Below are 15,186 nucleotides of genomic sequence, written 5' to 3'. Positions count from 1 at the left end.
CTCAGAAGGCCTCTGTCCAGAGGCAAGGAGAGGAAGGGTGTTTGCACACACTCCCTACTTCAGGCCTCTGTTGCAATGAGTGGCCTGAGGGTTCCCAGCCAGCTGTTGCAGGGGCTGGGTGAGACTGGCATAGAGAGGGTGTAGGGAACTCAGTTGGCATTGGGACAAAAAATGTATGCGAATGTATGCAGATATATGCAAATCTCTGCAGCTCTGGAGCCTGCTAAGCAGGCTCTCTGGTAGGAGCCCCACAGCTCAGCCCCGTCCCACCTTGGGCCCATCTCCTTCTGGCCTCCCCTCCCCACTTGCTTCTTCCTGCTACCCCCCACCCCAGCTCAGACTCTGCCTGTCACACCAGGGGTGAGTCAGGGATGATCAGGATGTGGTTGGTGGCCCTCTCCTATCTCTTCCACAAGTGTATTACTCAGTTTGTGGCTGCATCCCCTCCCAGTTATATCTCATCTGCTCTTCTTGGTTACTAGGATCCTTGGACATCATTAGGCCTGCCAGGGACTCATCAATCCCCAAGCCCTGGCTTCATGGCCCCAGCCCCTGAGGAGTGTTGTCTGTCTGGAAGGTGAGAATGTTTATATCTGGGGCAGAGTAGAGACTACACCCCACAAGTTAGGATAGGGAGACAGAGATTTAGTAACAGTTCCCTGTCTCTGGCTTTATGGGGTTTTAGGTGATAGATCCTTTTTCAGCCTCCAATCTAACTCCAGCTGCAGGTCCCATTTGTCCATCAGCCCCACAAACCTGTCAGTCATGGGGGTGTCCACCACAGTTCTCAGGCCTCAGTCCACTCCAGGCCAGAGACAGCTTCCTCTCCCCTGGGAGCGACTAGTATGGGCCAATAAATTAAGACATCTGTCCCTCTCAGCCCTGGGGACCTGGGCTCTGTGATATCTACCCCTCTTTTTTTGGCTCTATTTAACTTTCCACCAATTAGTCAGGCCCCAAGGCAGTGGCTAGACACAGATGAGTCAGAGGATTGTCGAACCAAATCCAGAACAGAGTTTATCCAAATGTCAGTGGCCTTGCTCTGTTGGCCCAGTCTCTTTTGATTTCTCCTTTTCTCAGCAGTTCTCTAGCTTCTGTCTCATGGCCCTGCACCATATTTGCGGTCATTTGTGTTTCTTTGCCAGCATCTCTACTGATACCATGGGAGGAAGGCATGTGTTTAAGTACATAGTCTGATTCTGAGCTTCCAACAGACTGAGGATCCCCAATGTGTCTAGTGTACCCCTCCCCAGTTCTGAGCCACTTCCAAATTCGTAGACTGTGCCTGTCGCTCTTTCCTCTGCTCCAGCTGCAGCTGCACCGGAGAGTGGGTGGGCCTAGGGCCACAGGAAGCTCAGCAGGATGGTGGTGAATTAAGAGCAGATGTTAAAGACTCTTCAGGCCCTGGGGGTCAGAATATGGGACCATCATCAGTTCAGGTGAGAAGAGCCCAGTGTACTGAGCCTGCCTGAGAGCAGCACCTGCCAACAGCTGAGAGCACAGGAGGCTGCCTGGGGACTGGAAGTGGAGCTTGCCAGCCCCATCTGTAGCTCACAAGGATGTTCTGGGTGCAGAAAGTGCCTAGCTCCGTCCTATAGGGGTGCAGGCCAGGGTTCATTCCCCACCCCCACCTCCACCCCTGTTCACTTCAAAGCCTCCTGGCCAAGACAGGCTTAGAACTTTCAGGATGACCCAGGAAAAAGAGGGAAGGAGATGGCTGCTATAATGAAAAGCTTGTGCAAAACCTTAAGCTGTGTGGGGTTGTCAGGAGGCTACAAGAAGAGAGCATCAGGAGCAGTTTATAGAAAGGTTGACATTGAGTCTAATTTTGAGAATCCCAGGACCAGTAACCAGAGGCAGAGCCAGAGTCCAGACTGTTGGCAGAGTCCACTGGGGGATCTTTACAGTACTGGCCTTGGTGGGTTACTCTACATAGAAGAGAAAAGGCAGGCCAGGAGACAAGCAAGGCTTAAAGGGGAATCCTCCCTATGACACGTGGGGAGTGAGGAAAGGGAGGGGAAGGGGGGTCAGTAGGGAGGAGAGCTGGCATTTTCTTCAGCTCACCTTGCCTGGGCAGAGCACCCCAAAGAGAAGGCAATGCAGGCTTTCCCCTTGGAACTGGGATCTGGGATCTGTCCAGCACGAGAACCTGCTGAAATGAGAAGGGAACTGGCCTGAAGGAGGCCCAGGGGAAATAGCTGTGGACATTGAGTACTTCTCGGGCCTCTAGTGCTAACTGCATGGCCAACTGCTGAACAGATCATTACACCCACCAATGATGGTGGACGCACCAATCTGAGGACTCATATGTCCAACCACACCTCCAAAATTGCCTGTCTCCCCGTTAGGGAGTCCCCGGATTCCCAGGAATGATAACTCAAGCAACCCCAGAGCCAGCTGTGTGTCTGCATCTGCTGCAGAGCTTGCTCAGTTTTGTCTGTGGGCCCTGCTGCTGTGCTAGGCATAGAGACATAGAAAAATCACACAAGGCACCTTGCCTGAACTCAGGCTTAGAATCAAACATTGCTTTGCCTCTCATCCTCCAATGAATTCCTTCTATTTAGTTGAACTTTTCTCAATAACTACAATCCCAATCTCTGCTCATTCTTTGACTCAGTTGCCCCCTTTTTTCAAGTACTTCCTTGAACCACCACCCCTCCCAGCAAGTGCTAGAGGGTCATCTTCACTCAGCAGGTCTCTCCTCTCCAGACTGTACCAGGCTTTTGATTAAGCTGCTTCCCAGGTTGGAGACTGGGAAGGGACAGATTGGAGCAGCTGCTCACACTGTCACAGTGAGACTACATTGAGTTGGGTTGGGTTGGGGGCTAGGTTCAGATTAAAGACTGTCTTTCAACATGGCCTTATCTTCCAGCCAAGGGCAAGAGGAAGAATTCCCACCCCAGTGCTTTTTGGCTAGGTGGAAAGCAGCATTTCTTCTGTTGACTTGGTCATTGCTTGTATGTGTCCCCCATCCAGAATGTCCTCTGCTCCTGCACTGGGTCCTTCCTAAGCCAAGCACTCCCCCCGTCTAGAAGACTGATGAACTCACTGCAATTAATCCTTTTTGCAATGGTCTCCTTGCCTGTTATGTGCATTGCTGTACCAGAGATGCAGTGGGTGGTGTTAGAAACACTGATTCTGTGGCCACCAATATTAGTTACCCCACTTCTTAGCAATGTAATTAAGGCAACCACCTTAGCTTCACTCTCGCTCAGTGTTGTTGCCTGTAAAACAAGAACAGCAATGCTCTCTACCTCGTGGAGTTTTATGAAAAAGAAATGAGCTGGTACATGCGAAATGCTGGAGCAACACTAGGCACATGATGAATGTTCCTGAAATGTTAGCTCTGGTTATTACACCTCTCTTGAGCTTGTGTTGCGATTGCAGTCTCCATTTCTCCCAGCAGGCTGGGGAATTTTCTTTTTCTTTTTTTTTTTTTTTTTTTTTTTTTGTTGGTACCAGGGATTGAACTCACGACCACACTCTTGCAAGGCAGACGCTTATGACAATGAGCTAAATCCCCAGCCCCAGGCTGGTAAATTTTCAAGAGCGCCTTCAGGTGACTTCCATCAGCCCATGAACTTCCTGATGATAGAGACTGTCTTCTCCCCTTGAAGGTCACCTCTCCCTGATGCTCAAATTAGTCAAGAGCTTTGGACACAGAAGATATGGCATGATTGAGCCACTCCTGTTACTTGGCTGGGCTCACATGGAACAAACTAAAGCAGGTCATGAGCTAGACTTTCAGATAATCCTTTAGTTTTTTTTTTTTTTTTTTTTTTAATGGAGCAAGAAAGGGCTGGCCCTTTCATTCTTTGTCCTGTCCTTGACCCAGATTTAACTCCCTGCTGTGAGATTCCCTTTTCCATCATTGTCAAGTTACTTACTACATGTGGTCAGCTACTCAACCATGTTTATCGAATATCAGCTGTGTATGCAGGACTGTGGGGTATGGGCTGGCATATAATGGTGACCAGAGTACGGTCTCTGCTCCTGTGCAGCTTCAAGCCCAGTGTGAAGATAAAGAGCAAGTGGAATGGGCTTTATTTAAAAAGGGGACACAATGGGGACATTGATGTAGCCTAAGGACTTAGGGAAATGGTCATTGAGGAAGTGATTTTGTAAGAAGCAGCTAAAGACCAGGAAGGGGATCCTTGAAGAATGAGGGAGTCTTCTGGATTTTCTGCAGCACCACCTGGCTAGCAAACCTTCACCTTCTCCAAGGACCCCTGCATTTCTTGGGACTCACATGTGTCTGCTGTGGTTGAGTATCTTCTCACTCTTTACCTCCCACTGGGAAGGTGAGTCAGCTATCTTTCTGAGGCTCTGGGCTGTTTTGAGTTGGGGCTTCCTGACCAGGGTTCACTGTGCAAACCACAGACTATCGCATAACCTCCTAACATGCCCCTGGGGCCCTATGGTTGATGCCTAGGGAGACAGCATCTGCAGGCACCTTCCGGCAAGCTGGGAAGCCCTGCTTCACTGGGCTGAGCTCCAAGCTGGGCTACCCTGGCGGCACATCCAGCACGTGGGGCTAGATTTCCTCCTTCCCACTCCTCAGGAAGCTCTGCCCCTGTACCCCACCCCGCTTCCTATTTAGCAGGAAAGATTTCCTGGTCTGTTTCCTTGCCAGGCCTGCCTGGTGTCCTCCTCCTGGACTCGTAATGCTCTGCAGGCTCAGTGAGATTAGGTGAGGCCAGCACTTTCCCTTCGATCTGTGCTGGCTCCTGCCTGACTCCATTCCGCGGCCTCCAGAAAGCAGAGCCAGGGGGAGCTGGCTCCACCTGTTGGGCAAGGGAGAAAGGAAGTGCGTCCTACTGCAGGCACTGAGGTGACAAGAATTTGTCCTATGCCTCCAACATGTATTCACTGTGTATTCTGTGCCAGGCATGGTGCCAGGTGCCAGGTGTCCAAAGCTAAGTGTTCTTAAAAAAAAAAAAAAAAAAAACTTTGGACAGTAGCTCAAGAGTGAGAAGCCAGTGTTGTGGGAACCTGTTGCCATTCCACTCCTCCTGGACCCTTCCTGGAGGGGTCATTGTCATAGAGGAATCTAATACCTAAAAACAGGCCTTAACCCTCTAAGTATTTGGATAAGTGATAATCTGTTCAGTAAGAGTTGAACATCAAGTATGACATCTGGTTCCCTGGGAAAGGAGGCCAGGAGATAGGGGCACTCCACTGTTAGAGGTCTTAGAGGCTCCCAAGGAAATTTATTGTATTCCATAGGAGGGCCATGATCAAAACCACATTTGACCAGGCCTTTCCAGCCTCGATGCAGAAGTTAAGTGAGTGGACTGGCCAGCATTGGGTGGACAGAGAAAGATCCTTGTGAGAAATAAGGAGGGCCTGAGTTAGGCCAGTGAGACCAAAAGCAAAGGTTCCGGGCAGCTCTGTGACCTTGGACTCTTACACTCCCTGACCCTCAAGTTCATTGTCTGTCAGACATCTTCCCCACCTCTTGGAAAGAGTTGAGATCATGGAAGCAAAAGCAGCAAGTGAGGGCAGACGCTAGGGTACTGTATAGTGATTGGTAAAGGCTGTGTAACTGTAGCTTGGTAGGATTCCAGCCACAAGGAGTAAGATCCTTCCATTGAGGCACAAGGGAGGTGAGAGAAAAGACTGATCTTTTGTGGGAGCTGGCTGAGTCCTATGAAAGTCATCATGTCCCTTCCCTTGCCTTGGACAGATGGCCATCACTGGGGAGGTGGTAGACTCAAGAGGTTCTGCCCTTCTTTCAGAAACTATTTCTGGAGGCATTCATGGTCCAGGGCTTCTGTTGACACTGTTAATTTGAGATGAGGGAGGCCACATCTCTGACCATTAATAATCACCTGCCCTGCCATCCTCCCTACCTGGGCTCAGCTGCCCAAGGTGGGAGCCTCAAGATGCAGAATCTTACATGGGAAGGCTCTCTGGGAAGATGAGGTCACATACTCCTTGATCACATGATTTGGGGCTTCCCAGCTTCTCCCCTTGTCCTTTTCTTGTATCTAACTGCAATCTTTACGATTGGAAGGGGACTTCCTTTTCCAAGGCCTTGTTTTTAGTGGGAAGAGAGAACAAAGGCTTTATATCTGTGAAGTCCATTAACCGGACTCCCCTTGACCTCCACTCTGGGACACCACCCTCATCCATTAACCTTTCCCTGGCCGCTCACTCTCCTTCTTCCACTCTCTGCTCTGGATCTAATTCCAGCTCCTTGTGCCTCTCATAAATATAGAGCATAAAATAAATTTGTTGAGAGTTTCGTGGAGTCCTGACCCAAGGTTAGTACAGGACAATGGATTCTCTGACTGCTCTTGTGACCGTGGAAAAAAGCTAGCCAAATCCAGGACCCCGAGTCCACTCTGATGCTCTCGTGCCACAGCTTCTCTCATGCATCTTTTGTCTACAGGAAACCAAAGTCATTGTCATGCACCCCTCTTACTGGGAGGGGCTCCCTTGAGTCTTATTCAGTGCCGCGCTCATTGGTATAAGAGATGCCAGGCTAAGAGGGAGGAGTGGTGTGTGTGTGTCTGTGTCATAAACAAGAAAAGATATTTAGTGGTTTTTAAGCATGGTAGGCATTTCCAGGGAGGTTGAGTGGGGAAAGACACACTTTATTTGGAAACAATTCTGCGGAGATACAGTCTTGTCTCAGCTTCTCTTTCCCTGTTGTTTGATGTGAAGTGTCTTGTGATCTGAAATAGGGCTGGATTATAAAGTCATGGGCCAAATTCTGGCCTGCGGGGTCTGCCCTAGGAAAAGGGTCCTAGGTAGAGCAATTCTTCTCTGACCTTGTTCAGCCCATCCTTACAGCTCTGGGGACAGTGACCACAGCATCTCTGAGGGATCCCCATCGTTGGGGCACAGAAAGCTCCCGAAGAAAGCCGGTTTCCAGGTGGAGAGTAGCACTGAATTAGCCCTCCCTCAGCTCCCCTTCTCTGTGACTTTCTCCTGTCCCTGTTCCTCCCCAGAGCTTTCCTGTTCCAAACCAAGGGTGGAAGATAACCCCAATGCCTCTTCCTTTTCCGTTGAAGCATGGTAGAGTCAGGCTGGAGCTTTCCAAAGGAAATTTCAATTTCAAAAGGCAGAAGAAGAGGCTAGGGATTTAGCTCAGTGGCATAAGCACCTGCCTGGGAAGCGTGAGGTCATGAGTTTGATCCCTGGTACAAAAGAAAGAGAGAAAGAAAGAAAGGAAGAAGGGAAGGGAAGGGAAGGGAAGTTACTTTCGTCTTGGGGAGTTGATACATACACATTTCACATCTTAATCCTTTTTATTCTCTCCCCCATCTCTAGATCCCTTTCTTATTTTCAAAATGCTTTTTCTCTCTTGTTTCCTTTTCTGTATCTTTTATTTTGCTCTTTATTTATGCTTTGGGTTTCTCATATACAAGAAACCATATGATATTTAACTGTTGTGTTTATTTCCTAAGCATTATGGTCTCAAAATGCATCCATTTTCCTACAAATGACTCAGATTTATTCTTTTTTATGGCAGAGTAGTACTCCATTGTGTTTGTATGCCACCTTTTCTTTATCTGTTCATTTGCTGATGTACACATAAGCCACTTCAGTGTTTAGCTATTCTGACTTGTGCTGCTGTAAACATGAGTATGCATGGATCGCTGAAATGTGACATTTTTTAAACTCTTTCATGAAGATATCTTGAAGGAGATTAACTGGGTCAAATAGAATTTATAATTTCAGTTTTTTGAGGACTGTCCATAATGATTTTACTAGTTTACATTCCCATCAACACTGTAGAATGGTTCCTTTTTTGAGTTCTTGATGGTAGCTTTTCTTTTGGGAGTAAGCTGAAATCTCAGTGTTGTTTTAATTTGCATTTCTCTGATGGCCCAACAGGTTGAACACTTTTCATATACTAATTGGCCATTTATATTTCTTCTTCAGGGAAATATCTATTCATTTCAGTTACACATTTTCTGATTGTGTCTTCTTTTTAGAGAATCTAATTTTTTTGAGTTCTTTGTATATTGTAGGTAGTAGTCCTCTGTCTGAGGAATAGTTGGCAATTTTTCTTTCATTCTGTAAGTTTCTCTTCACTATGCTGGTTGTTTCCTTTGCTGTGCAGACAATTTTTAATTGGAGGTAATCCCATTTGTTGAGTCTGTTATTTCTTGTGCAAATGAGTCTCTGTTCAGAAAGTCCTCCACTCATAAAGTCTACAAGAGGTTTGCTTATTTTATCATCCAGCAGATTGAGTGTTTCTGTTTTAATATTTGGTCTTTGATCCATTTTGATTTCATTTTAGTGCATTATGAGAGTTCTAAGTCTAGATCCAGTCTTCTGTGTGTGAATAACTAGTTTCCCCAGCTGGTTTTTTTTATATTGCCTAGAATGGTCTCGAATTTGTAATCCACCTGCCTCAGCCTCCCAACAATATTAATTTCTTAGTTTTGACAAATGTACCATGGTTATATAAAATTAGCCTTAGGGGAGACTGAGTGAAAAGTAGATAGGAACTCTATAATCTTTGTAATTTTTCTGTAAATATAAAATTACTTCAAGATAAGAATTTTACAAGGCAGAGTGGGGATCAAAAATGGACAAAGACAATCAAAAATTCAAGTGTAGTGCGGCTTACACTGCTTAGGTGTCTGGTCTCCAATCCTAGGAGGAAAGCAAAAGGCTCTCTTGTGCCAAAAGCATTTAGGGTCAAATTTATCCCAAGACGACCACCCTGGCCCTTGGCGGATTCCCTGTCTGAGGTCTGGCTCTTGGGAGCTGGCTGGGCGTCTCTGATGGCCAGGCAGTGACCTGCTTTTCCTTCCCTCTTTCTAAATGCTCACAACCCCACAGTGGGTGCCCACTTCATTCCACAGTGACTAGCTCCAGGGAATAATCCTATTGGAAGAGACTTTCTTTCTCCTTCATGGTACATCCCCAGCCTTAAAAAAAATTTTTTTCCCTTTAGACTGAGTCTACAGTGCTAAATCACTGGGTTGCTCAGGCATGACTTAAACTTTCAACCCCTCCGCCTCAGCCTCACAGAATTCTGTGATTTACAAGTGTGGGCCAACATGCCTGGCTTAGCTGAGAAACACATTCTTAAAATAAAATCTAACATGGAGACCCACAGTGGTCTGAGGGTCTCCCCTCCCACTCGTGTTGAGATCATAACACCGAACATAATGTTGTGAGGAAGCAGGACCTTTGGGGAGTGACTGGGTCCTGAGAGTGAAGCCTTGGGAACTAGGATTAGTGCCCTTGTCCAGGAGAGACCTTTTACCTTGCAGCATGTGAGAGCAAGGCAAGAAATTGTCTTCTGTGAGCCATAAAGGATTCGCAGTAAACCCTGAACCTGCCAGTTCTTGGGCCAGATCTTGGGCTTCCAGCGCGGAACTGTCAGAAATACTTATTTGTTGTTTATAAACCACACAATCTACCGAGTTTTTTTTTATACCAGCCAAAAAGGACTAAGAGAGAACCAATATTTAAAATACTGAAGCTGGCTAAAGTAGGGGAATCTCCCCGCCACCACTTTGTCCTTCCTCGTGGCAGCTACAGAGCAGGTCCAGGAGCTTTTGGGAAACCCCCAAGCCCTACCCAGCTCAGGTTGTCAGCCGTCCCATCCCTGGAGCTCTTCACGATGGGCTTCTCAGATTTGTGTCCCTTACCCACCAGAGGGAACAAGTATGCAAAAGTCCTAAGCGTTCATGAGGAAAATATACCCGAGTCAAACAGTCAACACAGGCCAGGAGCACTGGGACCTGCGCTTTCCACCCACTCGTGGTCAAGCCTCCCCATACAGTCATCCCTACATCTCTTGCTCCTGCAATTGTAGGCACTTTATGTTTCCTCCTGGGGCGGGAGAAAAAGAATTGCATTGAGTCTAGAGTAGTCGGTGTTTTTAAAACTGGAATCAGATCTTTCTCTAAATTATCTAAGCTTCAATCAGGTCCTTTGCTTCTCTGTGTGTCTCCCTGTCTGTCTCTCTCTGTCTCTGTCTCTCTGTCTCTCTCTGTCTCTGTCTCTCTGTCTCTGTCTCTCTCTCTCTCTCTCTCTCTCTCTCTGTCTCTCTCTCTCTCTCTCTCTGTCTCTCTCTCTCTCTGTCTCTCTCTCTCTCTCTCTGTCTCTCTCTCTCTCTCTCTGTCTCTCTCTCTCTCTGCTACAGGGCAAAGCTTCTTGAACGTGCAGAGAGCTGGGGGTTGCCCCAGTCAGGCAGAGCTAAAAACCAGTAGCTCCAACTGAGGCTCACATCCCATGGCTTCCTCAGCCCCACCAGTTCTCAATTGCAGCCTCCTCCGCTCTGGCGCGCTGGGCTCAGGCTTAGCAGACATGGTGACAGCATCCCTCTGATGCCTGTTGGCATTAGTGGAAAAGTCGGCTCTGAAACCACTGAGGGGTTTAGTGTACTGGGGGTGAGAGCTGGAGGAGCAGTGTAGACAGCGAGACAGCTGCTCTAAACAGCAGTGACTCACTGCTCTCCTGCCTGCCGCCCCAGTCCTGGTGTGAACCTGGAAGCTGGGGAGACGGTTACCTCCTCAGCCTGTTAATTTGCTCTCTCAGACAGAAGCTAAAGGGCTGAGCTGATGATTGTAGCAGTTAAGGTTTAGGCTAGATGTCCAAAATGATACTCCGAACTTTGTGGTCGCCAAAAGATGTGTCTCCGGGGAGGCATCCAGTCTTTTGCCTGATTCCACTTGCCCGAGGTTGCCGCTCAGCCCTCTGTCTCAGCCATCTCTTCTCCTGTGACTTGACGACTCTCTTTGTGAATGGACATCGTATAGTCCCAATGTGGCATTGCTGCCTTCTTAGGAAACATATGTGCCTTCCCTTGTCTCCTCCCCAGTCACCCCTGCGGCCTTTACTTCGGGTGACACAGGATCTGCCATTGCTTTATCGTTCATGTGCCTGAATTCTCTTCTCCATAGTTACCCAAAATTTGGGTACCCAGGTATCACCGAACTCCTTCCCTTTTTTGAAGGAAGATTGAAACCAGCCCCATCTCAGAACTATAGGACTCTGTTTCAAAGAGCTGGCAAGCAGGCAGGCAAGGAGTCAGAATTTTGGTGCTCAGCATTGGAATAGTTTCTTTATCAACCTGCTCCAAGTCACTGTGAGGGAAAGATCATTATACCCATTTTACAGATGCATTGCTCAGACTCAGATTAGTAGATTTCCCCAGTTTCATAGGCAGTAGGGGCATCAGTCTGGATGGAAGCCAAGCCCTTCAGTATAAGGGGAAGGACTCTTTCCACTCCACCAGTCTGTGGTGATTGAGATAATGTATTGGTTGCAGGCCAAAAATAACCATGTAACTGGCCACTTCCTGAGCACCCACTCTGTGCCAGCACCCCTCACTTGCTCTCATTTATTCTTGCAACAACCCTGTGAGATACGTGGGTGCTATTCCCATGGAACAGATGAGAAAACTGAAGCTCAAAGAAGTCAGGCCACTTGATCAGGTCACACATTAAGGAAGGGGCAGAGATTCAAACTCAAGTTTTTGACACTGAAGCCCATGCTGTTTCCACAGTATCATGGTGTCTTGCAGAATTTTCCTGCTCTGATATTTTAGGAACTTGGTTTTTTTTTTGTGTGTGTGTGTGTGTCTCCATTCACCCTGCTACCATGTAAACACAGCTATAAAAAATATATTAATGCATGTTTGTTATGCTTTGTTGTTTCTACCGAGGGCATCTAAGCAAATATACAAATGCTGACTCAGCCCCAGGGAGGTTACGTTTTCTCTTTTTGCTTCCCATTTCTTCCCCACTTCTCTTCATTCTAGTCCTGTCTCCTGCTTCTCTCCTATGCCTTTGTGTCACCCCCAGGGTGTTTCTCTACTTTCCCACCTTCCTATTCCATCTTTCCTGCTCCTTTAGACCTTGGCAGCCAATCTTGTAACTCTAGCATCCTGTTGCCAAGCAACAGACTTCCTACCTGCCCCATTGTGTTAGAATCTCCATGACAACAAGTGTTGCCAAAAGAGAGAGAGAGAGAGAGAGAGAGAGAGAGAGAGAGAGAGAGAGAGAGGAGGGTTAGATCATGGCAGGAGGAAGTGCTTTATTTCAGGACATTAAAATACTTTTGCCAACAATAACTTGCTCACTCTCGGGGTTCCCAGAGGATATCACACATTGCCTGAACCCAAACCCCCTGAGACAGCAAGCCATGGGACTAAGAGGATTGTGGTCTCTAGCTTAAGGACATTCATGTGAGAGGCAAGGATTAGAACTATGGGCACTGGTTGTTCAAGCAGGTGAGCCAATTCAGGAAGCAGCCCATTGAGGGAAGACTTTTCAGTAGCTGCACAAAAGGTACTGGAGAGGAGGACATTTCCATAAGACGTGGAGAGGGGTGTAACAGAATAAGGCCAGGCCAACCAGCAGCATTAGGGAATGGTAGGAGACAGAGGATGAGGTATGTCACAAACTGATTGTGGGCCACACAAGCTCCTGCCCAAACACTTAGGGGTGCATATAAGCCCTGAGTGGCTCCTGTAGTCCTGCTTCATGCAGTGGATGGTCTCAGCAACGTCTGCTTCCCTTCCACTTTGCCTTCCAGCTGCAAGGGCCTGGAGGAAGCCTGCAGAGAGAGGGAAGGAGGGAAAGGAAGTGAGAACAACATTGCATTTCCAAAGAGGAGAGCCTGGCTACTCTAGCTACAGACTTGAGGATTTGACAGATATTCACCAAGAATCTGTGGGACTAGGAAGACGAAGTTAAGGGATGTTTTAGAGGCATATGTTTGTAATCCCAGTTATTTAGGAGGTTGAGGCAGGAGAGTCACAATTTTGAGGACAGCCTGGACAACTTAGTGAAACTCCTCCAACAATATGAAGGGCTGGAGATACAGTTCAGTGTTCCCTGGATTTGACTCCCAGTACTGAAAAAAAAAAAAAAAAAAAAAAAAAAAAAGGTGAAAAAAGAAGGAAAAAGAGAGAGAGGGAAAAAAGAGCGAGGAAAAGGGGAAAGAAAAGTAGAGGGGGGGGGGTGTAGCAAGAGAGGAAGGGAGGAAAGGGAAGACCTGAGGAGGGAGTCGAAGAAGGCCTGGGTTGGTCAGGGCACCTAGACACTACCTCGCAGGACGTGTGGCTGAGACCAGCCAGAGCCCTCAGGCAGGCAAGGCCCTTCATACTGTACTTCTCCTCTCCCAGAACAAAGTAGCAGTCGCTTGAGCTGTCTTTATTGTTCAGTGCAGATCATACACGGGATGCACTCCAACCCCTATCCCTGCCGCTGTCAGTACCTGCACTCATAGGAACTCTGTAAACCCAGAAATAACCCATTTTCCTCGGTGGTGCTCCAGGCGCAGGCCAAGCCTTTCCAAGGGCCAAGGGCCATCCCATTGTCCTGTTCCTACACTTGACCCTGAGCATTCCAGCCAGAGGAGCAGCTCTGCCCTTCCCAACTCCAACAGAAGGACAAGAAAGACCCAGTGCTAGTACTTAGTGCTCCTCACGGACAAAAAGTTCTTCCTAAGTGTCCACTTAAATCTCTATTGTGTTTTTGTCTGTGTTCAGTGGGGAGGGAGAACAGAACGGGATCTCCTGGCTGCCAGGCTGCCTTGTGTGTCTACTCCTCCGGCTCTGCTCCCTGCTTGGCCTGATGCTCCTGAGCACATGCACAGTGTTCTTCATGCTCTTGGTATGTGTAGCCCAAGGGAGGTCCAGGCCCCCAGCAGGCTCGGTCGTACTGCTGAGCAAAGCAGTTTAGATACTAGAGACTTGCTGCTCAGAAGGCTGCCATGACTCATACACTGCAGACTCCACTGCAGGAAGGAGGAGCTGGCTCATCTTGCTGAATGGCACTCTGCGATTAGTAACCAGGAGTCTCTCTAGGACCTTTGGAGTACTGATATTTCTTCTAAGAATGTAGCCTGGGGTTCAAGAAAAACTTGTTTGGATGTTTATCATCCTGCTGTGCATTACAGTGGAAACTGGAAACAAGCTGCATAGCTAGTGATGGTGGGGTTATTTTTATAGACTATATTCACGTAATAGTTTATTATCTGGTAAGTATGCTTTTGAATAAATTTGAAAGACTTTAAAAGGTAAAAGAGTTTTCCAGGCACAGTGTCACATACCTGTAACCCAGCTATTCAGGATGCTGAGGCAGGAAGTTCTTGTGGAGTCTGGGCAATTTAAAGAGGTCTGTCTCAAAATAAAGTTTAAGAAAGGGCTGAGAAAAAAAATAATAAAATAAAAAAAGGGCTGAGGGCTGGGCATGGTGTCACACACCTACAATCTCAACATTTAGAAGGCTGAGGCAAGAGAATTGCTGTGAGTTTGAGGGTAGCCTGAGTTACATAAGCAAATTCAAGGCCAGCCTGGACTACATAGTGAAACACTGTCTCAAAAACAAACAAACAAGCAAAAGGGCTGGAGATGCTCAGTAGTAGAACACTTGCCTAGCAGGTCGAAAACCCTGAGTTCAAGCCCCAGTACTGCCCCCCCAAAAATGTTTAGTGCATAATGAAAAGATATAAAAGGTGGATATAGTATAGTCACATTTCTTTTTTCTTTTTTGATACTGGGAATTGAATTCATGACCTTGCACTTGCCAGGCAAGCATTTGTGTCACTGAGCTAAATTCCTGGCCCTATAGTCACATTTCTATTATGCATGTATAGTAAAAAGCCTAGAAAAATCAAAACACTTTAAATAATGTTAATCATCATCTTAGTACAGTGATAGGATAGTAAGGAGTACATATTTTCTTATTTAGATTTTTCAAGATGTTGTTTTCTTCTAAGGTGAATGTTGTTATTTTCATGAGTAGTGAGTTCTGCCTTTTTGAAAAATAGTACTGGGGACTGAACCTAGGGGCTACATCCCCAGCCCTTTAAAAATTTATTTTGAGACTGGGCCACACTAAATTGCCAGACTGAGCTCAAATTTGTCATCCTCTTGCCTCAGCCTCCCAGAGTGTGGGGATTATAGGTGTGAGTCACCACATGCAGCTAAGAAAACACTGTTACTATTTCCCATGTGTTCCTGATAAACATTTTTAATAATGCTATTTCATCTTCATAGTTTCTCAATGATGTTAGTATCCTTGTTTGTCAGATGAGGAAACTAAAGCTTAGATAAGTTAAGTGACTTTCTCAAAGCTGCACAGCTTATAGATAAATAACCAACAATGCCTCCCAGAAGCTATGAGAGGTTAATACTGTCATTCATCATGGCAGTGTGGGCCGGGAAGGGGTGCTGATCTGCACAGCCTAATGCGTTTCTGG

At 47.0% G+C, this 15,186-nt stretch overlaps 1 protein-coding gene and 1 long non-coding RNA gene across 5 annotated transcripts in view; one reads left to right on the top strand and one right to left on the bottom strand.

The window, feature by feature from the left end:
* The window catches only part of Nav1 (neuron navigator 1), a 252,435-nt gene that overhangs the window by 48,207 nt on the left and 189,042 nt on the right, over positions 1-15,186 (top strand). The window lies entirely within an intron of this gene.
* LOC134473978 (uncharacterized) overlaps positions 11,996-15,186 on the bottom strand; it is a 35,961-nt gene continuing 32,770 nt past the window's right edge. Inside the window, exon 2 of the long non-coding RNA XR_010044496.1 lies at positions 11,996-12,534. This is a non-coding gene — a long non-coding RNA (uncharacterized LOC134473978). The remainder of the gene's footprint in view (positions 12,535-15,186) is intronic.

This window comes from Cavia porcellus, unplaced genomic scaffold (assembly GCF_034190915.1).
Source record: "Cavia porcellus strain 051 isolate PalLab524CR breed Dunkin Hartley unplaced genomic scaffold, mCavPor4.1 scaffold_29, whole genome shotgun sequence".
In the NCBI taxonomy this organism is placed as follows: domain Eukaryota; kingdom Metazoa; phylum Chordata; class Mammalia; order Rodentia; family Caviidae; genus Cavia; species Cavia porcellus.
This window is presented reverse-complemented; position numbering and strand designations above follow the sequence as displayed.